The sequence below is a fragment of the Phascolarctos cinereus genome, unplaced genomic scaffold (assembly GCF_003287225.1).
Source record: "Phascolarctos cinereus isolate Bilbo 61053 unplaced genomic scaffold, phaCin_HiC Scaffold_4;HRSCAF=312, whole genome shotgun sequence".
NCBI lineage: Eukaryota > Metazoa > Chordata > Mammalia > Diprotodontia > Phascolarctidae > Phascolarctos > Phascolarctos cinereus.
Window position 1 is genome coordinate 647,014,942 of NW_027555847.1, and position 25,926 is coordinate 647,040,867.

At 39.3% G+C, this 25,926-nt stretch overlaps 1 protein-coding gene across 1 annotated transcript in view; it reads right to left on the bottom strand.

Annotated features, from left to right (window-relative positions):
• Positions 1-18,061, bottom strand: part of LOC110214246 (maestro heat-like repeat family member 5) — a 124,779-nt gene extending 106,718 nt beyond the window's left edge. Inside the window, exon 1 of the mRNA XM_020995072.2 lies at positions 17,957-18,061. The gene's annotated coding sequence lies outside the window, so the exon portion shown is untranslated. The remainder of the gene's footprint in view (positions 1-17,956) is intronic.
• Between the last annotated feature and the right edge of the window lie 7,865 nt (positions 18,062-25,926).

Sequence of the window (25,926 nt, forward strand, 5' to 3'; positions counted from 1 at the left end):
ATGCTAGAAAAGTTACCAAACTATTCGTGCCCTCTGACTCAATGTTACCACTGTTGTATACCCCTTAAGGAGCAGGGAAGGTCTCACATATACCAAAATATTTATAGAAATCCTTTTTGTAATAGTAAGGAACTAAAAACAAAATGTGAATCCAACATTTGGGTAATAGTAGCTAAAGAAATTGTGGCTACTGTTCCCTCTTAGGGTTAGTGTGATGTTGCTTTTTCTCGGTTTATGTCCTACTTGTCTAGATGGCACAGTGGATGGAACAATGGACCTGGAATCAGAAGAGTCAAGTTCAAGTCTAGCCTCAGATACTTACTAGCTGCGTGACCCTTGGCCATGTTATTCAACTCTTGTTTGTATCAGTTTCCTTATCTGTAAAATGGAGATAATAATAGCACCTACCTCTCAGGGTTGTTGTAGGAGTCACATGAAAAAGTATTTGTAGGAATGGCATCTAAATTCTTAAAGAAAAAGTTAAAAGGATTATAGGAGGAAATAGTAAAACCATACTAATGGGGAACCTCAACTTATCCCTTTCAGAGCTATTCTAACTGAAAAATAAACAAACAGAAGTTAAGGAAATGAATAGAATCTTAGAAAAGTTAGCTATGATAAACCTCTGGAGAAAATTTAATGGGAATAGATAGGAATGTAGTTTTTTTTTTCTCAGTGATACATGACACATATACAAAAATTGACCATATATTAGGGCATAAAAATCTTGCAACCAAATACAGAAAAGCAAAATATTAAATGCATCTTTTTCAGATCATAATGCATTAAAATTACATTCAATAAAGGGCCATGGAAACATAGATTAGAATTTAATTGGAAACTAAATAATCTAATCCTAAAGAATGTGTCAAAGAACAAATCATAGAAATAATCAATAATTTCATTAAATAGAATGACAACAATAAGACAACATAGCAAAATTTATGGAATGTAGCCAAAACAGTACTTAGGGGAAAATTTATGTCTCTAAATGCTTATTTCAATAAAATAGAGAAAGAACAGATGATTGAATTGGGTATGCAATTAAAAAAAATAGAGCAAACTAAAAATCCCTAGTTAAACGCCAAATTGGAAGTCCTGAAAATCAAAGGAAAGATTAATAAAATTGAAAGTAAGGAAGCCATTGAACTAAAAAATAAAACTAGGAGCTATTGGTTTTATGGGGGGAAACCTCAGTAAAATAGATAAACCAATGGTTAATTTGGCTAAAAAAAAAGAAGAAAAACAAATTATCATTATCAAAAATGAAAAGGGCGAATTCACCACCAAATGAAGAGGAAATTGAAACAATTGTTAGGAACTATTTTGCTCAATATTTTGCCAATAAATCTAACAATCTAAGTGAAATGGATGCATATTTATAAAAGTACAAATTGCCCACATTAACAGAAGAGAAATAGAATACTTAAAATAGCCCTATCTTAAACAAAGAAATTGAGCAAGACATCAAAATGAGCTACCTAAGAAAAAAATCCCCAGGACCAGATGGATTAAGAAGTAAATTCTACCAAACATAGAAGGAACAATTAATTCCAATACTATATAAATTATTTGAAAAAATAGGCAAAGGAGTCTTTCCAAATTCCTTTTATGACACAAATACGGTGCTGATACCTAAACCAAGGAAGAGCAAAAACAGAGAAAGAAAACTATAAACCAATTTCCCTAATGGGTTGATGCAAAACTTTTAAATAAAATAATAGCAAGGAGATTACAGCAATATATCACAAAGATCATGCATGGGATTTATACTAGGAATGCAGGGCTAGTTCAATATTAGGAAAGCTGTCAGCATAACTGACCATGATAACAAAACCAACATAAATCATGTGATTATTTAAATAGGTACAGAAAAGCTTTTGACAAAATGCAACACTCATTCCTATAAAAAACACGGGAAAGCATAAGAAGTAAATGGAGCTTTATTTTTTTAGGCAATTGGGGGCAAGTGACTTATCAAGGGTTACACAGCTAGTAAGTGTCAAGTGTTTGGTCTGAGGCCAGATTTGAACTCAGGTCCTCCTGACTTCAGGGCCGATGCTGTATCCACTGCGCCGCCTAGCTGCTTTCCTTAAAATGATAAGTAGTTTCTATCTAAAACCATCAGCATGCATTTTCTCTAATGGGGATAAACTAGATTCCTTCCCACCAAAATTAAGGGTATAGCAAGGACATCCATTATCAACACTATTATTTTCAATATTGTATAGAAATTCTAGCTATAGGAATAAAAAAAGAAATTGAAGGAATTAGAATAAGCAATCAAGAGACAAAACTATTACTCTTTGTAGACGATATAATGGTATACTTACAGAACCCTAGAGAATCAATCAAAAAACTAGTTGAAATAATTAACAACTTGAGCGAAGTTGCAGGATACAAAATAAATTTACATGAATCATCAACATGTTTATATGTTATCAACAAAGTCCAGCAACAAGAGATAGAAAGAGAAATTCCATTTAAAATAATTGTAGAGAATACAAAATACTTGGGAGTCTGTTTGCCAAGATGAAGCCAGGAACCATATGAACACAATTACAATTTTTCACACATGTGGCCTTGAGGCTGCAGGTTCTCCATCTCTGCATTCACATCTGAACCACTAGAAGAATATTAATTGCTCATGGATAGGCTGAGTCAATATAATAAAAAAGACAATTCTCCCTAAATTAGTTTACTTATTCAGTGCCATACAAATAAAACTACCAAAAATTATTTTATAGAGCTAGAAAAAATAATAACAACATTCATGTGGAAGAACAAAAGATCAAGAATATCAAGGGAATCAATGAAGAAAATGTGAAGGAAGGTGGCTTAGCCATACTAGATCTCAGATTGTAGTACAAATTACTAATCATCAAAACAATCTGGTGCTGACTAAGAAATAAGAGCGGTAGATCAGTGGAATAGATTAAGTATACAATATGAAGTAGTAAATGACCGTATTAATCTAGTGTTTGACAAACCCAGAGATATAAGCTTTTGGGACAAGAACTTACTATTTAAAAAAAAAACCAAACTACTAGGAAAACTGGAAAACGGTTTGGCATAAACTAGGGTATAGACCAACATATTTCACACCATATACCAAAATAAGGCCAAAATGGGTACAGGATTTAGATATAAAGGGTGATACCATAAGCCAATTAGGGGAACATGGAATAGTTTACCTGTCAGATCTATCGATAAAGGAAGAATTTATGACCAAACAAGAGATAAAGAGCATTGTGAGATGTAAAATGGATAATTTTGATTAACGAAAAAGTTTTTACACAAATAAAACCAATGCAATTAGAAGGAAAACAGAATGCTGGGAGAATTTTTTATAGCAAATATCTTTGATAAAGGCCTAAATTTCTCAAATATATAGAAAACTAAGTCAAATTTATAAGAATACAGATCATTCCTCATTTGATAAATGGTCAAAGGATATGAACAAGGAGTTTTCAGATAAAGAAATAAAGCTATCTATAGTCATATGAAAAAAATATTCTATGATCTTGGGCAAGTCACTTAACCCTGATTACCTCTCCTCCCCCCTAAAAAGACTCAAACAAAAAAGAAAAAATGCTCTAAATCACTACTGATTAGAGAAATGCAAATTAAAACAACTTTGAGGTACCACTTCATACCTATCAGATTATCTAATATGAAAGAAAAGGAAAATGAGGTGTTGGAAGGGATGTGGGAAAATCGGGGACACTAATGACTATTGGCTGAATTGTGAACTGACCTGACTGGAAGGAAATTTGGAACTATGTCCAAGAAGGGCTATAAATCTATGAATACCTTTTGACACACAAATACCACTACTAGGTCTATATTGCAAAGAGATAAAAAAGGGAAAAGGACAAATTTGTATAAAAATATTTATAGTAACTCATATTGGAAAAGAATTGGAAATTTAGGGCATACTCATCAATCGGTGAATGACCGAACAAACTGTGGTATATGACTGTGATTGAATACTATTGTGCTATAAGAAATGACAAACAGAATACTTTCAGAAAAATCTGGAAAGACTTACATGGGCTAATACAAAGTGAAGAGGAGCAGAACCAGAGCATTGTACACAGTAACAGCAAAATTGCATGGTGATCAATTGTGAATGACTTAGCTATTCTCAGTAATACGATGATCCAAGACTCCAAAGGACTCATGATGAAAATGCTTTACACCTCTGGAGGAAGAACTGATGGAGTCTGAATGCAGATCGAAGTATATGATTTTTCACTTTCTTTTTGTGTGTGTGTGTTTTTTATCTGTGTTTTCTTTCACACCATGACTAATATGGAAATATATTTGCATGATTGAACATGTATAACCTATATCAAATTACTTGCCAACTTGGGGAGAGAGGAGGGGAGGGAGAGAGAGAATTTGGAACTCAAAATAAAAAGACAAATGTTAAAAATTATTTCTACATGTAATTGGAAAAAATGAAATATTGTTCAAAATTAAAAAAGGAAAAAATTTTAAACAGGCTTTGCCAACCTTTAAGGTGCTGTGTAAATGCTAGCTATTGTTATAATTTTAACTATTTATTATATATGTATATATTTATATATGCTGTACTTATGTTTATATGTATGTAGATGTGTGTGTGTGTGTGTGTGTGTGTGTGTGTGTGTGTGTGCTTGTGTAGGGCACTGGTTTAATTTTTAATACTTGTATCTCCAGAACAAAGGAATCTAGGCAGTTAAGTAGAACAATAGAGCTCTGGGCTGGAGTCAGGAAGGCCCAATGTACATCCTCCCTCCAGATACATACTAGTTGTGTTGACCCTGGCCAAGTCAGTTAACCTCTCCCAACCTCAGTTTCCTCACCTGTTAAGTGGGAATAATAATAACATAGTACCTATCTCTCAGGGTTATTGTGAGGGTCAAATGAGGGTATCTGTGAAGTCCTTACACAATGTTTATCATATAGTAAGTGCTTGATAAAAATGCTTGTTTCCTCCCTTCCTTCCTTTCCCTTCCTCTCTCCTTTCCTTCCTTCCTTCTTTTTCCTTCCTTCCTTCCTTCCTTCCTTCCTTCCTTCCTTCCTTCCTTCCTCCTTCCTTCCTTCCTTCCTTCCTTCCTTCCTTCCTTCCTTCCTTCCCCCTTCTTTTTCTTTCTTTCTTTTTCTTCCTTCCTTCCTTTTTCCCTCCTTCCCTCCCCCTGTACAGTGCCAGGCACCCTTTGTGGTCACTTAATATTTATTGATTATTAGAATATTATACCATAAGGAATTATGAATATAGGTAAAGCAGTGAGACTTGGGAAGACTTTTATGAATTGTTAGAAAGCAAAGTCAAAAGAACCAAGAGATATATACAATAACCAGCACAATGTAAAACAAAACAACATTAAAGGCATCAGAAATCAGTTCAATGTAATGGCCAATCAACTCTAGAGAATTCTTCATAGAAGACAGGTTCCTCCCTTCTATGCTCAGCCAAAAAGGTGAGAAAATCATAACCTTGAGCTGAAAGGAGCCTTAGAAAATATGCAAAAGTTAAGTAACTTACTTAAGGTCCCACAGGTAGTGTCTTAATGGTGGAGTACAGAATGAAATGAACATAAATTGTTAGACCTGGGAACCTCTGTTCTTCTCAGTTGGATATCTCTGTTACAAGGAAAAGTCTGTGGAGGTGACAATAGCACCCTGGCACATACTAGGTGTTTAATAAATTAGCATCTCCCCTGCCTTCCAGAGTTGTTGTGAGGATCCCATGATGTAATATTTGTAAAGTGCTTTGCAAACCTGTAAATGCTAACTATTACTATTAACAAATGCTTGTTGAATTGGAAAGAAAAGCAGTAATAAAACATGAATATAGAAAAAATGACTCTAAAAAATTGCACCTTGGTTCTATTCTCAGACAGTTGCCAACCACCATACTTTATATTAAAGGTGTCAGATACATGGCTCACAATGCAACCAAGTGCAATCCAAACCAGATTAAAATGCAATTGGGAAATATTTAAGAAAAGTAAATAAAAATACAGTAATACATAGGTAATATTAACATGTGGTTTTCCAAGTCAGTATGTGGCCCACAGGGATCCTTATATATGATTTAGTAACCCCCATTTCTATTTGACTGTGACACCATTGCGTTATATCAGGGGTGGTAACCTGCATCTTCATGGCCACATGTGGCCCTTTAGGTCCTTCGAAGTGGCCTTTTGACTGAGTCCAAGTTTTACAGAACAAATCCTTTTATTAAGGGGATTTGTTCTGTGAAGTTTGGATTCAGTCATAGGGCCACCCTTGAGGATGTAGAGGGCCACATGTGGCCTCGAGCCTGCAGGTTCCCCACCCCTATTATATGATCACAATCTCTTACCATATCTCTTGCCATTCCACCTTTCCCTCTGCCTTGAAAATCCTAGCCATGCTTCTTCATCCTCACTAGGACCCCAGTCTGTTCTTCTACCTTCAATTCCTTCCTAGACCTTCACCACTACACTGGCTTTCACTCTCATCCCTTCCCTGTCTTGACCAGGTAGTAAACCCAGTTCAACTCTACATGGTCCTTCTCTCAAGTTCCTTGCCTACTTATCCTGTCACCTGTCTTGTCCTTCCAAACAAGTTACCAATGATCTCTTAATCCCCCAATTCTTCTTGACTTCTTTGTAGCCTTTGATACTGTTAATTATCCTCTTCTCCTTGCTAATCTCTTCTAGGCTTTTGTGACACTCTCACTCTCTCCTGGTTCTCCTCCTACCTGTCTGACTGTTAGTCAGACACTGATGGGTTTTTATCCAAGACACATTTGATAATCATGAATATCTTCAAGGCTCTGTCCTAAGCCCTCTTATTCTCTCTTCATATTATGCCAGTTGGTGATTTCAACAGTTCTGATGGATTCAGTTGTCATCTCTATGCTGATTCTTAGAGCTATTTGCCCAGCCTTAACTTCTCTCTCGATGTTCCATTGGACATTTTGAACTGGGTGTTCCATAGACACTTTAAACTCAACATTTCTAAAACTGAGAGTGGGAAGAGGAGGGGGACAGAGCCAATGTGGCAGAGAAAAGGCAGGGACTCACCTGAGCTCTCCCAAATTTCCCTCCAAACAACTTTAAATAATGCATCAAAACAAATTCTGGATTGGCAGAACCCACAAAAAGATGGGGTGAATCAATTTTCTAGCCCAAGAAAACTTAGAAGATCGGCAGGAAAAATATATCACACCAGGGTGAGAGTGGACCATAGGCTGCTTCAGAGCAGGCCATGCACCAGAAAACAGCAGCAGGTCTTGGGAGTTACTGAATCAGTATCAACAGCAGCTGCTTCTGGAACTCTCAGCCCACAGATGTAAAGGGGTCAGAAGAAGATCACAAGGGTCCCTTTGCTAGGTACAGGATGATTGATGTTGTGTTGCCCATACTTGGATCTGGGTTGCAGTCCTGTGTCATAAGCCCATGGGAGGAGGAGCACCAGCACACCAGAGATTGTGGCCTTAGGGGAATGGAGACCCTGGTCATAGTTCCAGACAGAAAAGAGTGCTTGTGGTCACCCACAGACCAGAGCACAGGCCGGAAGAGTAGTAAACACACCTTTCCTTAGATCATACCACCTTTGAAAACTGAAAGGTTATAGGCTCCCAGAACTAGCTGCACAAAAGTCTTAAAGCCTGGAACATTGCCTACTTTATACTTGGAGCAGAGCCCAGCTTTAATATGGTTAAAAATCAAGAAATAGGCTGGAAAAACCAGCAAACAATAACAACAACAAAAGATTCTGACCTTAGAAAGTTATTATGGTAACAGGGAAGATCAAAACACAAAAGAAGAAAACAGAGTTAAAACTGCTACATTCAAAGCCTCAAAGAAAAATGTGAATTGGTCTCAGTCTCCAAAAGATTCCTGAAAGAGCTCAAAAGGGTTTGAAAATTAAATAAGAGAGGCAGAGGAAAAAAATTGGGGAAATAAATGAGAGTGAGGCAAGAAAACCATGAAAAAAGAGTCAACAGCTCGGTAAAGGAAGCACAAAAATATTTTTTAAAATGACATCTTAAAACACAAAATCGGCCAAATGGTCAAAAAAAAAAAAGGCACAAAAATCCAATGAAGGAAAGAACACCTTAAAAAGCAGAATTGGCCAAATGGAAAAGTAGGTACAAAAGCTCACTGAAAAAAAATAATTCCTTAAAAATCAGAATTGGGCGATTGGAAGCTAATGATCCAATGAGACATCAAGAAGCAATAAAACAAAATCTCAAAAGAATGAAATAGGAGAAAATGTGAAATATTTCACTGACCTAGAAAATAGATCAAGGAGAGATAATTTAAGAATTATTGGACTATCTGAAGGCCATGATAAGAAAAGACCTAGATATCATCTTTCAAGAAATTATCAAGGAAGGGCAGCTAGATGGCACAGTGGATAGAAAACCAGCCCTGAAGTCAGGAGGACATGAGTTCAAATCTGGCCTCAGACCAAACACTTGACACTTACTAGCTGTGTGACCCTGGGCAAGTCACTTAACCCTGATTGTCTAAAAAAAAAATTATCAAGGAAAGATGCTCTGATATTACTCTAGATCCAAAGAGTAAAATGGAAATTGAAAAAAAAATGCATGGATCACTTCCTGGAAGAGATCCCAACATTAAAACTCCCAGAAACATCATAGGCAAATCCTAGAGCTCCTAGGTCAAGGAAAAAATACTGCAAGTATCCAAAAAGAAACAATTAAAATATCAGTCAGAATAACACAAAATTTAGCAGTTTCTCCATTAAAGGATCAGAAGGCTTGGAATATGGTAGTCTGGAGGGCAAAGGAGCTAGGATTACAACCAGTAATCACTTACCCAACAAAACTGAGTATAATCCTTCAGGGGGAAAAATAGAAATTCAATGAAGTAGAGGACTTTCAAACATTCTTAATGAAAAGACTAGAGTTGCATAGAAAATTTGACTTTCAAATATGAGACTCAAGAGAAGCATAAAAGAGTGAATAGGAAAGAGAAATAATAAGGGATTCAATAAGGTTAAAATGTTTACATTCCTACTTGGGAAAATGATACTTCTAACTCCTAAGAACTTTCTCATTATTGGGGAAGTTAGAAAGAGCATACATAGATAGAGGGTATGGGTGTGAGTTGAATATTATGGGATGATCATAAAAAATAAAATTAAGGGGTAAGAAAAGAGGACTGCACTGGGAGAAGGGGAAAAGGAGAGGTAGAATGGGATAAATTATCTCACATAAAAGAGGTTCAAAAGAGGTTTTACAGTGAAGGGGAAGATGGGAGAACCTTTGAACCTTACTGGCATGGTAATTGGCTCAAAAAGGGAGTAACATACCAATTCAGTTGGATATAGAAATTTATATTAACCTACAGGAAAGTAGAGGAAGGGGATAAGAGAAGTGTCAGAGCTGAAACAAGAGAGGTTGGATTGGGGGAGGTGGTAGTCAGAAGCAAAACACTTTTGAGAATGGACAAGGTGAAAGGAGAATAGGATAAATAGGGGAAAATAGGATGGAGGGAAATACAGTTAGTAATCATAACTGTGAAAAAATTATAGCAAGTTTCTCTGATAAAGGCCTCATTTCCCAAATATGTAGATAACTGAGTCAAATTTATAAAAATAAGAGCCATTCCCCAATTGATAAATGGTCAAAGGATATGAACAGGCAGTTTTCAAGGTAATCAAAACTATCTATGGTATCTATAATCATATGAAATAATGCTCCAAATCACTATTGATTAGAGAAATGCAAATTAAAACAACTCTGAAGTTATCACCCCACACCTATTAGATTGGCTAATATGACAGAAGAAATGACAAATGTTGAAGGGATGTGGGAGAATTGAGACACTAATGCACTGTTAGTGAAGTGGTATACTGATTCAGCCATTCATAGAAGAATTTGGAACTCTTCTCAAAGGGCTATAAAATCATGCACACCTTTTGACCTAGCAATACCAATACTAGGTCTTTATTCCAAAGAGATAAAAAACAAAAAGGAAAAGGACTTATATGCACAAAAATATTTATAGCGGCTCTCTTTGTGGTAAAAAAGAGTTGGAAATTAAGGGGACAGACGTCAATTAGGGCATGGCTGAACAAATTGTGGTACATAATTGTGATGGAATACAATTGTGCTATGAGAAATGATGGGCAGGATGCTTTTAGAAAACTCTGGTAAAACCTGATGTTTTACCTGATTGATGCATGAACTGATGCAAAGTAAAATGAGCAGAACCAGGAGAATATTGTGCATGGTAGTATCAATATTATATGATGATCAACTGTGAATAATGACTTAGCTAGTCTCAGCCATACAATGATCCAAGACAATTCTGAAGGACTTATGATGAAAAATGCTATCCACCTCCAGAGAAAGAATTGATGAAGTCTAAATGCAGATTGAAGCATACTTTTTTTTTTTTTATCTTTGTTTTTCTTGGTTTTTCTTTTTTGGTCTGTGTTTTCTTTCACAACATGACTAATATATAAATATGTTTTGCATGACTGCAAATATATAACCTACATAAAATTGTTTGCCTTCTCAATGAGGGGGGAGGGGATAGAGGGAGGGAAAGAATTTTTAAAAATGAATGTTAAAAATGGTTCTTAATATGTAATTGGGGAAAAATAAAATAATAAATAATTTAAAAAGCCATATGCAAAACTGAACTCAATTACTCCCCCCCTAAGTTCTCCCCTTCCCCTCCCAATTTTCCTATTATTCTTGAGGGCAATACTATTTCAATCACTCAGGATTGCAACCTATGTTGCCTTTTCACATTCAACACATACCCCATGTACAAAGTCTTGTTGATTTTACCTTCATAACATCTTTCATATATGCCCCCCCCATTCTCTTTTCTGCCATCACCATCACACTTAGGTCTCACATCTGGACTACTGTAATTTTCTGTTAGTTGGTATCCCTGCTTCAAGTCTCTTCCCTTTCCAGTCCATACTCCACTCAATTATCACATTATTTTTCCTAAACTACAGGTCTGACCACGTCACCATCTTGTCCTCCTTAGTCAATAAATTCCAGTGGCTGTTTATTACCTCTCCAAGATCAAATAAATATAAAATATTATTTGGCATTCAAAGTCCTCTCCTAACTTGCCTCCCTCCTATGTTCCTAAGAAGAGTGGAAACTCTTCTTACAACTCCCTCTCTCCTGCACACTCTGTGAACCAGTGCCACTGAACTCTTGGTTATTTCCTTGTACAAAGGCACTCTATCTCTCAAATCCACTAGCTGTTTTCACTGGATGTACCCCATGCCTGGAATTCTATTCTTCCTCATCAATGTCCTCATCTCCTTGGCTTTCTTCAAGTCCTAGATGAAATCCCAGCTTCTACAAGAAATCTTTCATGATTCCCTCTTAGTTCTAGTGCCTTTCTTCTGTTCATCATCTCCAATTTATCTTGTATACATTTTTTTTTGTACATAGTTATTTTCATGTTATCTTTCTACTAGACTGTGAACTTGGGCAGGGGGAGAAAGGTCTGTTTTTGCTGTTTTTTTTTTTCCTTTTCTTTGTATACCCAGCTCTTAGCATAGTGCCTGGCACATTATAGCCCAATAAATGCTTATTATATGAGACTAATAATGACTTTTTTCTTTTGTTGATTCTTACAGGATTATCAGCTATCCTGAACTGGATTAGCATAATTTCTTGGAACACTAACAGCTTCTTCCTTCTCTCAGGGTCTGACTACACCTTTAAGCATAATATTCCTATTTGTTACCTACATCTAAGCTCTTTTTCCATTTTTCCTCTGCAGTATTCTTCTCTCCACCCAGCTAACACAGATAAAGATGCCCTTCTGATTTTTTCCCCCAGATCTTTTCTTCCTTTTTTTTTTTTACCTTGAAGACCCATTTACTTCATTTCCTTCTCAGCAAACATTTATTTTCCCCAACAGTGGAGAGGTGTTCTAGGAGCCCCTAGATTTTCCTCTAGAAGGGAAACCAAACCTGTATTTTGAGCACAGATACAAGTATAGCTTCAGAATCTACCCAGTTACACTATTAGGTTAACACACACACACACACACACACACACACACACATTTCCTCATCCCTGGATTTCCTTGTGTATTTATCTTCCTAAAAGATGACTACTTCTACTGCCCTTTTTATCTATTCTGTTCCCTCTGAATAAAGTATACAACATGCTATCAGAGCCACAGTTTTAAATCTATAGGGATAATATACTGTCCTTGGGATTCCATTAGTATAAAGAACTCCCAGGTGAAGATACATTTCTTTTTCTTTTTTTTAACCAATTCAGGTTAGTACTTTCTCTACCACTTTATAGTTTTGAAAGTTTCCTGGAATTCTGAGAGATTAAATGATTTGCCCAGGTCAAAGTCATATCTGTTGAAGGTGAGACTTGTAAACAAGTCTTCTTGAGTCCAAGGCATCCAGGGACTCTTCAGCCATTATGGTAGGCCACAGCTTCCGCTACTATGAGCCTAGTGCAGTCCTAAATCCTATGATCTCATGAACTTGCCACTTCAAACACTGATTCACACTGATAGCTAGTAAGTTTCTGTAGGAATGTTCTTTTCATAAAGTAGTTTGGATACTCTAGGGTGATGGAGAGTCAATCAGAAGTTTGTTGGAGAAAGTTCTAGAAATCAGAAGAGGCTGGGGCACTACAGATATTGATATGTGCCTCCCTTCACAATCTTGCAGGTTATACCATGTTTTCTGGGTCCTCAGTAGGATGGAGTGAGGGAAGAACTGATATCAGTTGGAGGAGGAGCATATCAATCAGAGGAGGATTTACCTTTTTTCCTTAGACATGGCTGGGGGAGGGGGGAGCTCTGTCCACACAGCAGGAGTCAAGAGAGAATGACACTCTCTTTGGGATGCCTTCTTGCCAATATCCAAGAGGATATATGAGAGGGCATTGAGAACCCCAACATATGGGTTCAACCAGTTAAGCCTGTCTTATTTAATAACACCTGTTCACTCAGAAGTTATGAAGACAGATTCACTTGGCTGCAGAGAGCTTCACCTTCCCCTTGAACCTGACTGCTATGACATTACTGATGAGGTCACAATGACCTTTCAGGCTGAAGGGAATCTTGCTTTCATTGAGACACATAATATCCCCATACTATGTTTTAGGCTGTGTGAGGAACCATGCCATTATGTACAAGGGTCACACTCCTCCACCCTTTTTTCTATTATTACTATTAAGTGAGGGTGCAGGTTGTGATTTCATAAGTTGTAGAATCAGAGGTCCTAGGCTTGAACACCAGGTTCTACTCAGCCTATCATCTATATGGCCTTGGGCAAATCATTCTTATTCTCTGAACCTCACTTGACAAATGAGAAAAATACAGATGATTTAGATAACTTCTGTGGTCACTTCTAGCTCAACGGCTTATGAATAAGTAGGTAGGAGCATGTGCAGTATATGATTTGAGCAAAAAACCTTGAACTCCCCATCCCCTGGCACCCAGACCCCAGCAGGTTCCATCTGTCCTTTTTTCCCTGTCCTGAAGCTTCCACTTTCCTTTAGATTAGGAAAAAAGAGGTAGGAGCTTCCTATCCAAAAAGTCTTTCTTAAAACACAAATAGGAGAACTATGGATGGTGGGGGGGGAGATAACAACAAGTTAGGTGAATTTTTCATAGACCACCATGCCATGTACATATCTATATGCATGTATGTATATACACACATATGATAATAGCTGTATATGTACATCTATATTTATATATATGAAATGTGTGTGTATGTATATATCTGTATCTATCTATATATCCATATATATATATATATTTATATATATCCTGTGTGCAGGCCTGAGAGACAACAATGAAAAATTACCTGGGTTAGGAGATACAACATGGATGAGTAACTACGTCCAATAGAAGTGAGAGTGACAGGAGCTAAAAAGGGATCCAGACAAAGTGCTATGACATGTTTGAGAATGGAGTGAAAGCTTTCAGCTGGGCATCTGGGAAGGCTTTATATCTGTTCAATATCCACAACATTTCTTCTTATCCTGCTTCCTTCTGAAACATCTGGTCCTATCGACTACCTAGATCTCTCTCCCCTCTTTGGATACACAGATACTCACCCTTTTCTTTCTTCAGCGGGTTTTCATGACACTGCTCTCAGATGTCAGTCCTCATCCTCTCTCTTACTGGGAGGGAAAGCGTGACCCTGTATGCCAGCAGAGCAGCCCAAGTTGCTTTCCCTAGGGCCTTTTCTCCATACTTTCTTGCTCATCCTGTATTATCAGCAAGTAGGCTGATTGGACATTTATTTGCAAGTGCATTTTCCATGGGTATCTTGAACTTAGTATGTCCCAGCTAGGTGGTGTCATATCTGAGTAATGAACTTGAAGTCAATAGGACCTGAGTTCTACAGAAACAATGTCACTCCATCTCTCACCCTCAGCTTCCCCATCTGTAAAAGGGGGATTATAAAACATCTACCTCCCTTGCAGGGTTGTTTTGCGGAGACCAAGAGATAATGTGTGAAGTGTTTTATAAGCCCTAAAGTTCTAAATATAAATGCTAGCTATTGTCTAAAACAGTGCTCATCATTTTTTCCCTTCAAACCTGCTGTTGTTGTTCATTTGTTTCAGATTGTCCAACTCTTTGTGATCCCACTTGGGGCTTTCTTGGCAAAGATACTGGAGTGGTTTGCCATTTCATTCTTCAGCTCATTTTACAGATGAGAAAACTGAGGCAAACAGAGCTAAATGATTTGCCCAGGGTCACACAGCTAGTAGGTCTGAAGCTGGATTTAAACTCAGGAAAGATGAGTCTTCCTGACTCCAGGCCCAACACTATCCACTGTGCTACCTTGCTGCCTGAAACCTCCAGACCAACCTCTTCCTAACTTCCTGTCTCTATTAATTGAATCACTACTTTCAACAGAAATGGTACCCTCAGATTTTTCTTCACTCTCCTCTCTCATAACTTTTCTCATCTGGCCACATTTTGCTGATTGTACCTTTACAACACCTCTCACATCTGTCCCACCTCTGTACCCAGCAAAGTTGTTATTGTTGTTCAGTCACTTTTCAATCATGTCTGCCTCTGTGACTCCTTTGGGATTTCTTGGCAAAGATAATGGAGTGGTTTCCTATTTCCTTCTTCAGCTCATTTTACAGTTGAGGAAACTAAGGCAAATGGGGTTAAAGTTCCTTGTCCCAGGATCACACAGCTAGTAAGTTTCTGAGGCTGGCTTTGAACTCAGTTCTTCCTGACTTCAAGACTAGGGCTCTATCCCATTGCACCACCTGGCTGCCCTCATATTTAGCTCTCAGCTGGACCTTTTGCAATAATCTCCCAATCGGTCTTCCAGCCTCCTTTCTTTCCTGTCTTCAGTCTCTCTTCTCCACACAGATGGCGAATTTTTCTGAAAATTAGCATACTTGAAGCTTACCCTACAATATTCTGCTTCTCCCTATTTTTTTCCCGTAGGATGATAATCCTTTTGTCTGGCATTTAAACCCATTCACAATCTATCCCCAACCTGTCTTTCCAGACTGATTGATTGTACATTATTTCCCCTTATGCACTCTATGTTTCAGCTCAACTTGAAACTATTCTCTATATATGATATTCAGTCTTTGTATAGGAGGTCAAATGCTTTCCCTTCATCTGTACAGCATTACCCAGCTTCCTTGAAATCATGGCTTAGATGCCACCATCCTCCAATGGAGATCTTTCCTGGTCCCTTTAGTGGCAAGGTTCTTAATCTTTTTGGTGTTCTGGACCCCTCCCCACTTAGTGAAACCCATAAACCCGTTCTCAGAATAATGTGTGTTGCCTATATTCATAATGGAAGGAAATGCAAAATTTCATTTAGAGGTTAGTGAAAGGAAAGATGTAATTTTTTCCCCACCCAGGTAACCAGAGCCTCTGAAATCTATACAGAGCCCCCAGGTTAAGAACCCCCTAAGTTACTAAAGCTCTCTTCCCATTAAAATTTTGAAGTACTTCTGGCCTCAAACACTTACTAGCTGTATGACCCTGGGCAAGTCACTTTATTTGCCTCTGTTTCAGCATCTTTAAAATGAGCTGGAGAAGGAAATGGCAAATTATTCTAGTATCTTTGCCAAGAAAATCCCAAAGGGGATCTACAAAGAGTTGGACATGATTAAATGACTGAACAACAACAGTGCCTGGGCATAGGTGAGTGAGAGAGGGCATCTGAGCCTTGAAGAACAAAGAATGTTGGGGATTCAAAGGTAGATATGAAGACACTAATGAGGAAACTGAGGCTCAGAGAAGGAGGAAGCATCTGATTCCAAAGGGAGTATAGTAGTCGAGCTGTAATTTAAACCCTGAGCCTTTGACTTAAAATTCAATGATCTTTTTGCGAAATCACACTCAGCTCCGGCCATGGAAGATGCTCCTGCCTTCCCATTTCAATCTCATAGAATACTCCTGCCCCTCTACTCTGGACTAACTGCTTTCACTGAAAACACACAGCACGCCATCCTATATGGTAATGATCCCTTTGTTTGGGCTGGTTTTATGAAGTTGAACTCCTCAGATCCAATACTTTAAAATCCAATTCAATATCATCTCCAGCAAGAATCCTTTCTTGAGAGCCTATGTCAGGAATGATCTGGATTCCCAGGTGGATACTGTAAAGGTATTGTGGTATCCGATGTCACAAACATCTAGCTCATGGCTAGAAATTGAACACAGGCTTGGAAAGTATGCAAAGTTCAGAGTTCTGTCCATTACCCTTTATTGCCACTGTCCAGATTAGCTGGGAGCTCTTTGTGTGGGCAGATGGCTTACCTTATCTAAAATCATATCCTCCCCCAGTACTTACACAGTAGGTTCACAGATCATAGATTTAGAACTGAAAGGGACCTTAGAAGTCATTGGATCTAACCCCCAATTTTGTATGTGAGGAAACTGAGGCACGTAGGGTTTGAATTAATTGCTCAGGATCACACAGCATAATCTATGAAGTAGGATTCAAACTTGGGTCTTTTTGAGCACTTTATCTACTTTCATCTGCTAGATGAAAAATTTGCTGACTGAATTGCATGAACTCCCTTAGGTGAAGCGAGACTTGTACCTTCTTCTTCTTCTTTCTCATGTTCTCCTTCTTCAATTTAACTAACACAGGGCTAGGTGCTCAGATGGTGCTCAATAAAAGTCAAGTTAAAATGAATGATTCATAAATCCAATAGAGATCAAAAAACTTCTTTGGAAGAGGAAATTTCAAGTCCAGCCAGCAGAGGGCAGCAAAAACACAGTAATAATGTTAGATGAGCACAGAGCCCCACAGTCTCCCCTAGAGCTGGCTCAGCTCTTTGGTACCACAGAGACAGGCTGCAGTTATCCAGCATTGTTGCATCAGAATGTCTGGAGTGTTAGATGCAGATGGTGGGCTTTAATTTTCATCTAATCCAGCTCACTTGTTTTTATCTTTCTAAGGCAAAGAAAAGGTTCTGTTGGCAGGGAGTCATCAGAGCACAACGGGAAAGGTGACTGGATTTAGGGTCATGGGGTCTGGATTCAAAACCCATCTCTGCCACTTACTACTAATGTGACTTCAGTTTTCCCATCTGTAGATGTGGGCAGTATCATGCAGTGGATAGATAGAGTGCTTGATCTGATATTCAAGAATTGGGCAAATCTTGCCTCCGCTGATTGTGTGAATCTGAGTACAGTCACAAACTGAGTCTCAGTTTCCTTACTTTTAAAATGAGGTAGTTGAATTAGATGGTGTCTAAGTTGGCTTCTGATGTTCGTCACAAGTTTATATGATCTTTCTAAACACTTTCATCTCCCCGCCCAAGGTGTCTTGGCCAGTATATGCTTTGGGGAGTCTTAAAAACAGAAAACTGACCAGGTGATAGCAGAGGTGATAATGACCTTGTATTTTACTACTCACAGAAAGGCAATAAACTTCAGGGGCAAGAATGAGTGGGAAGGGAAGAAGGGAAGTGGGGCCAATAATACATCACCCAGGTTATGCAGGCTCCTCTCTTCCTGGTTGCTCTTCCAGTTCTTCTGCGGGGACATCTAGGCAGTCCCACACAATATGGTCACACTGAAATGGGGAAGCTGAGTCCAGGTGTTTTATAGGAGAAGGCTGGGGATTCTCACCTAGGACTATCTGATTGGCTTCCTGTTTCTGAGGTCATAGGCAGGCTCGAACCAATAAATGAACTTGAGTGGAAGATAGAAGTTTCCAGCAAGAAAGATTCCAGACATGGAGGAGGGGGAATGGTCCTGAGAAGGGAAAGAAGGTGTCAGGCAAGAAAAGGGATTTATTCAGAGCACAGATAGCTTGTAGCATGAATGGACTGGGTCCCTTTCTAAGACAGAGATTTTTCAGGCTACGTCTAAAAGTTTATTTTTTTAAAGAATCGATATCATTATTTCTTTAATAGCATCAATGGATCCTGACACAGCAATGCAATTCCTGTGCTTTTTGGGCCTGGAGATGAGTTTGCTACAATTCCTCATCAAGATTTTGAAGGTCTTATTGCAGACATTGATTCTAAAGGGAGACAGTTTGCTCACCTGATTTCCATGTCTTAGGAAGGGTCAATTCTGAAGGGGATGCTAGTGGCGGTGGGTCCTCCAATATGAAGGATGGTTGGAGGTCCTTGGGATGGTTAGGCTGTAGAAGAGAACACTAACAGATGACAGAAGTTAGACCTGGAAAAGGGACCTTAGAAGTCTGCTAGCCCGGCCCCTTTATTTTACTGATGAAGAAACTGAGGCCCAGAGACAAATTCCTTGCCCAAGGTCACATAGGTAGTAAATGAAAAGCCTGGGATAGAACCCAGGTCTTCTGATTCCACATTTTTGGAACCAAACCATACTGCTTCCAATTCAAACAAATGTTGAATTAATGAATGAATAATGAACCTGCAGCCTCTTAGGAACTTGGGATGGAAGTGATAGGAAAACCAAATGCCTGAACGCTGATTGGGAATGGGATAGAGGCAGCCAGGGAAATCAGGAAACTGAGAGCACATCATTCAAGCAGCTCTGAAGGTGGGGGCAGGCTGGGATATGGAAATACAGGCAGCAAGAGAGAACACTAGGCTGTTAAAACTGGAAGGGACCACAGAGATCATTAAGTCCTAATCTGTCATTTTTACAAAGTGAGAGTAGAAATGATTTGCCCAAAATCACACAGCTAGTTTGTGAGTCAGGCCTTTGATTCCTAATACAGTTGAAGCCCCCTTTCAGCTCTGTCAATCTTTGGTCCTGTAAGAATGCTATAGGCTCCTAGCATCTCCGAGAAAGAAGGGACCCTTCAGGTCAGAGGGTCATAGATCTCGAGTCGGACGATAACTTTGAGGTCATCTAGTCCAATCCCTTCATTCTATGGATAAGAAAACAGAGGTCTAGGAATACTAAGTCACTTATTCACAGACTCCTTGATAGTAAGGGGCAGAGTTGGGATTGGAACTCAGATCCCAAGACTTCAAGTTTAGCACCCTTCCCCAAGACAGTATGCTGTCTTACATCATTAAGCCCAACTTACAAGGAGGCAGGACATCCCCGACAATTAGCTATATAGCCTTCACCTGAGTGCCTCCAGCTGGGGAATTCACCTCTTCTTCACAAGGCATCCCATTGCACTGTTGAATAATTCTTCGAGTCTGTTTGACCTAAAGCTGTTATGACCAATCTTCAAGTCTTATAGCATGTCAATCTCAGGTTACTCATCTGCAAAATGGGAATAATAATAGTGACTTTTCTGCCTTTGAATAAAGCTTACAGAGCACCATATGACATTTGGGAATATCTTCCCACCGCTCTTCACTTACTGAATTCTTACTCAATCGTTAAAGCCTAACTCAAAGGCTACTCCCTCCAGGAAGCCTTCCCTGACTCCTCTTGCTGGTAATGATCTCTAGGACCTTACATAATACTCAGTTTACCCTACTTTGATGCACTCAAAATGCAATATTGTATAATATAGTAATTATGTGATGTAGTGTATATGTCACCACATTATCCTCCATATTACATGTATTACATATCCCTCATGAGGCTGTAAGAGGGCAAGGATTGTGTCTTATCTAAACTTTGGATCTCACTCAGCACACTGAATAGTATTCTGCACACAACAGGTGCTCAATAAATGAATGGACTTGGAGCTGGGAAGACCTGAGTTCAAATCCTTCCTCAGACACTTACCAGTTGTGCAGCTATGGGCAAGTCACTTCCTTAGTTCTCTTATCTGTCAAACGAGGGAGTTGGACTCAGTGATCTACCTCTAAGGTCCTTTTGAGCTCTGTCTGTACGAGCCTATGAACATCAATGTAAGCTCTTGTCTATAATAATTTATATTATATTTGTATATAGTTATATAATAATATTATATAATAATTATATATAATATATAGTTATAATATATTATAACTATAATAACTTACCTATAATAACTACAACAATAATGATTTTTTTTCCTTTCTTTTTTGGGGTACTTGTGGAATGGTTTCAGAGTTTCAGAAACAAGGAAGGAAGGAGAGAAGCAAACTTTTTAAGCACCTAGTATGTGCCAAGCATTGTGCTGAATGCTTGACAAATCTTATTTGATCCTCACATTAGCCCTGAGAGTTAGATACCATTATTATCCCCACTGAGGAAACTGAGGTGAAGTTACTTGCCCAAAGGCACACAGCTAGGTAGGCAACTAAGGCTGGATTTGAACTCATCTTCCTCACTGAAGGCCCAGAGCCCCACCCGCTATGCTGCTTAGCTCCCTCAAAGAAAGGATAAGATGGGTGATACAGGAAGAATCAATATATAAGGAAAAAGGGAGGAGGGAGACTTCAAAGCAGTCTAATAATCATCCATTCTTGGCTAAGAAAAGAATTCCTAGTGAAATACTTCTTACCCTTTAGAGATGGAGACTGAACTCTGGGCCTGAGTTGATCCAGAGGTGATAGAAGACTGAGTTACATTTACAAATTCTACCAGCGTACACAGATTTCACTACTGATGGGCTCCTGTTTGGAGCCGTAATGAGAAAAAGTCAATTACACCACACAACGCCCTTGAGGTCACCTTGTAATTGCCAATCATGGCATTCCTATGAAAGAACCAGGAATGACTGGGCTGCTGGGAAACAAACCTGATGGTTCTCCCCTGCTCCTCCTCCCCCTCCCCATGCAAAGATCTTAGCTGATGTCTCCCATCACTGTTTGGCTTCCTCAATATTTAATAAAATGTTGAACTCAGAGGGCTGCATTCCAGATGTACAGAACTGCAGATGAATACTCTCTGAATGACATGGCTGTTTACTCCCTGAAGTCTAGCCGGGCTGGGGAGAAATCAGTTTGAAGCTGTCTCAGTCCAGAGTTAGGGGGGAGGCAAGGTCTGGGACAAAAGGATCAGACAGGGATTAGCAGCAGGATTGGGGAATGGAGACTGGAGGCCGCTTCTGTGCTCAAGAAACAAAGAAGCTCCAATAACTCTCTCACATGGGCAGAATTGCAGGGCCTCCTTGGAGAAATCCCAGAGTGAAAGAGTTTTGAGAAATGAATTACTTATTCTGCCTATCTCAGTCTTTCACTCTGGTTCAGGGAGAGGTATAGGAACTGGGACTGAATCTTTGTTTTCATTGACCTTGGGAACTGATGGACACAGGATCTCCCTCTACCAGCAAGCTGGCACCTTGTTAACTTAAGAGTCTTAGAGATTGGGGCAGCTAGGTGGATAGTGAATTGGTCCTGGAGTCAGGAGGACCTGAGTCCAAATCTGACCTCAGACTATTACTAGCTATATGACCCTGGGCAAGTCACTTAACCCTGATTGCTTCCAAAAAAAGAGTCTTAGAGATTTAATGGCTTGCCTAGGTTTTTTCCTCTTTCCTCCCCCCAGCATAGGGGGAGAGGAGGTAAACTCAGGTCTTCTTGGCTCTAAGGCTCACTCCCTTACTCCCTTACTCTAAGGCTCAATCCACTATACCACATTTCCTCTCAGTCAGAGGCTGATAACATCAAATTAAAGTCAGTTCTGCCTCCTCCAGAATCCAGCAGGACAGTCCTTGTCCAGGTGGGATTTCTGATTTTGGAATTGATGGCAGGTAGAAGTCAGAGGGAAGATGATTTCAGTTTGACGTAAGACAGAACTTTTCTTCCACATGTCGCCTCTCTTTCTGAAATTGCTTCAAGACCCAGCTTAGCTGCCACTTGAGCATGGGAGCCCTCCCTGATCACCTTCAGCTAATGGGAATCTCACCCTCATTATGGTTTTTTTGAGAGCTATTGGCTGGGATCTCTTCTTTACCCCTATCACATTTAACCTTTAATTATACTTGTGTTCATGTCTTATTCCTGCTTAGACCTTTAGCCAGAAGTAGTCATGCTTTCTTCTTTTCAGAGCTCCTGTGCTAGGCCCTGGGGATACAAAGAGGAAAAAACCAGCATAAATACCTGCCCCCAAGAAGTTTGCTTTCCACTTAGAGTAGGGGAGTAGTAAATACAACATGTAAACTCCATGTAAATATATATATATATATATATATATATATATATAAATATATTAATAATATATAATATATATATATATATATATATATATATATTTAATTAATTAATTTTGATTTATCAACAATCACTTCCATATGCTTTTGAATTTAAAATTTTTCTCCCACTTCCTCCCCACCACCCTCCCCAAGATGGCTCACAATCTGATATAGGCTATACGTATACATTCCTATTAAACATATTTTCACATTAGTGATGTTGTAAGTAAGAATTAGAACCAATAGAAGGGACCACCAGAAAGAGGAAACAAAATTCAACAGAAGAAAAAAAATAGCAAATAGTATGCTTCAATCTGCATTCAAACTCCATAGTTCTTTCTTTGGATGTGGATAGCATTTTTCATCAGGAGGCCTTCAGAGATGTCTTAGATCCTTGTATTGCTGGGAATGGTTAAGTTTATCAATATTAGTCATCATACAAAGTGGCTGTTTTGTGTGCAACATTCTCCTGGTTCTGCTCACTTCACTCAGCATCAGACCATACAAGTCTTTCCAGTTTTTTCTAAGTCAGCCTGTTTATCACATGTAAACGTATATTGAGAATACAGCATGTAAAGTCAATACAAAGATGGTTCAAGCCTTACACAAGAAGTGGAGTAACCACTTTGGGGTAGGGGTTAGAATAGGTGGTTGCTACAGTCCCTTTCATTTATTAAATGTTATGATTGTGGTTAAGTGACTAGCATCCTTTATAGGCTAGAGGGCTCACTGCCCACCCATCTACCCCTCCCTACCCTCCACCAGCCACTTTAAAGGAACAACAGGAATACTTACATCCAACAGGTCTTAGCCAAAACCAGACCCAGGCCCCAGATACCCACCAGTACCCTCTGCTAGCCAGGAGGATATCTGCCCACCATCCTCTAGCAGGCCATCTCTGAAGGAGCCCAGGCTAGCTGCCTCTGGGACACTCTTCAGTGAAAGTGAGCTTCTCTAATCATCTGCCATCTCTAATCTTCTTGGCAGTCAAGTCAAGTGAAGAAGCCTATATTAACTACTTACTATGTTCCAGGAGCTACCTGAAAGGCTCTCTGTGTGTATATGTTTATGTATATGTATATGTACCCCCCAACCCCCCCACGTGTGTGTACATATATATATATATAAAATAAAGTAGTTCCTACCTTCAAGGAGCTCATAGTCTAAAGGTGAAGGGGAGGCAACATGTAAATACCTATGTACATACAAGATATATACAGGAGAAATTGGAAGTGATCTCAGAGGGAAGGCACTAGCATGAAGTGGGACCTGGAAAGGCCTCTTGAAGAAGGCAGGATTTGAGCTGTGTCCTGAAGGAAGCCAGGAGGTGGATGTAAGGCGTTCCAGGCATGGGGGACAGCCAGTGTAAACGTGAGGAGTTGGGAGGTGAAAGAATAGCAAGAAGGCCAGTGTCGCTGGATTGTAGAGTGCATGTATGGGAGGAAAGACTGGAAAAATCAGAAAGGGCTGTTGTGAAGGGCTTTAAAAACCCAACAGAATGTTTGAAACAATTTGATGCTGGAGGTAATAGGGAGCCAGTGGAATTTATTGAGTGAGGGGTGCTTGTATGTGTGGCATGGTCAGACCTTAGCTTTTGGAAGAACATCTTATCTACTGAATGGAGAATGGGCAGAGAATTGAGGCAGGTGGAACAGCTAGAAAGCTATTTTAATAGTCCCGACATGCAGTGCTGAGGGCCTGTGCCAGTTTGGTGGCTGGGATAGAGAAGGGGAAGCATGTGAGTGGTATTACTGAGGTAGAAATGACAGGCCTTGGCAAAAGATTAGATATGGGCAGTGAGGATGACACCTGGGTTGCCAGCTAAGGTGACTGGGAGGACGGAGGTACCTTGGACAGCTACAGGGTGCTGCTCTTCCCACTCGTCCTCCTATAGCTTCTTTTGTTTCTCTCTCTAATTTGTTTCTTGTTTCACTCTAATCTGATACTCCCCCAAACCGTGGCACATTAGAAATACAGGTATTGTTATCCTTAATTGCTGTTGATGATAATAGAATCACCTATTCCGAGCTCAAAGGGACCTCAGAGACTATCTGTACTTATCTATCTCTGGCCATTTAAGAGAAAATTGTCCTAGCTCCCTCCTCCTGTTTTCTTATCCCCATCCCCCTCAACCTCACCCCACCCGAGTCCCACTCCAATCCTTCCCACCCCTTCTGGAATGCCTATTCCATAATTAACAATTCCCTGTTTAGAATGAGCAAACTTCCCCTCATCCTGGATTCTTTTTCTCATGCCTTTTCCATTTACTATTCTCTTACTAAGAACTGGCTTGTCTTTGATACCACTACCTCCCCAGATTTCCTCTCCAGCCCAAAGTGTACCTGCTCTTCCCAATCCTTCAGCCATGCTGGTTCTGACAGAGGAGTTAGAATACTCCTTGTTCCCCATCATCATTGTAAGACTCTCCTTTTACCTTTACTCAACAACCTTTCCTCTTAGGAAATGCACTCAAAAATTTCCCATGTATTCCGAATGATAGTAGCTGAGATATACCAGCCCCCAGGTCATTCTCCTTCCTCAAGTAGTTGAGTACCTGGCTCAGGATCTTCCTCTACTCCTCAGTTCCTGCCCTTCAGCTTGGGGGCTTTAATATTTACTTAGATCAGAGTTCTTTATCTGGAGATAGATTTAGGGGATTCATGACCTTGGATGGGAAAAATTACATCTTTATTTTCACTAATCTTTGATTTCCTTTGTAATTTAATGTTTTGGTTTGGTTTTTTTTTTTGCATTTAAAATATTATTCTGAGAAGGGGCTCATGCACTCCACTAGACTGGTATGAAGGGGGTCATGGCACAAAAAGATTAAGAACCACAGACTTAGTTACTCCCTCAAACTTCCTAGCCTCTTAATTCTTCAGCCTCCTTAAATACTGTAACCTTCCTTTATTCCACCTCAGCCATGAATAGGGATAGTTACACCCTAGATTTCACTAGTATCCATCCATGAATGTTCCACTTCTGTGATAAGAAACTCTGCCATTCCCCAATCTGACCATAGCCTCCTATCATTCTACCTCTCTTAAACCCATTTTTCTGCCTCATTCAGACCTCCAATCCCTCTAACTCTCAGGACTTTCTCAGATCATTATACCTGCCCTCATTTTACTTTCCTCCATCTTATTCTCAATCTTAGAGTTAGCCATTCCAATCCTACACTCTCCTTTGCTCTATGTAAATCTTAGCCCTGGATTAACCACTATCTATCTACTTCCACTTCTCCTACCCAATAGCTGCTGAACAAGTCAGGAGAAAGTCTCACAACTCTGCTAACTGGGTACATTGCAAATTCACATTATCAAAACTCAAATGGCTCTCACTGTAGTAAGATAGCTCTTTATATTCCTCCCTACCTCATTCCCTGCAGAAGCTATTTCAAACACTCTCTTCCCTCCTTCAACTTCACCTCTTTTTCCT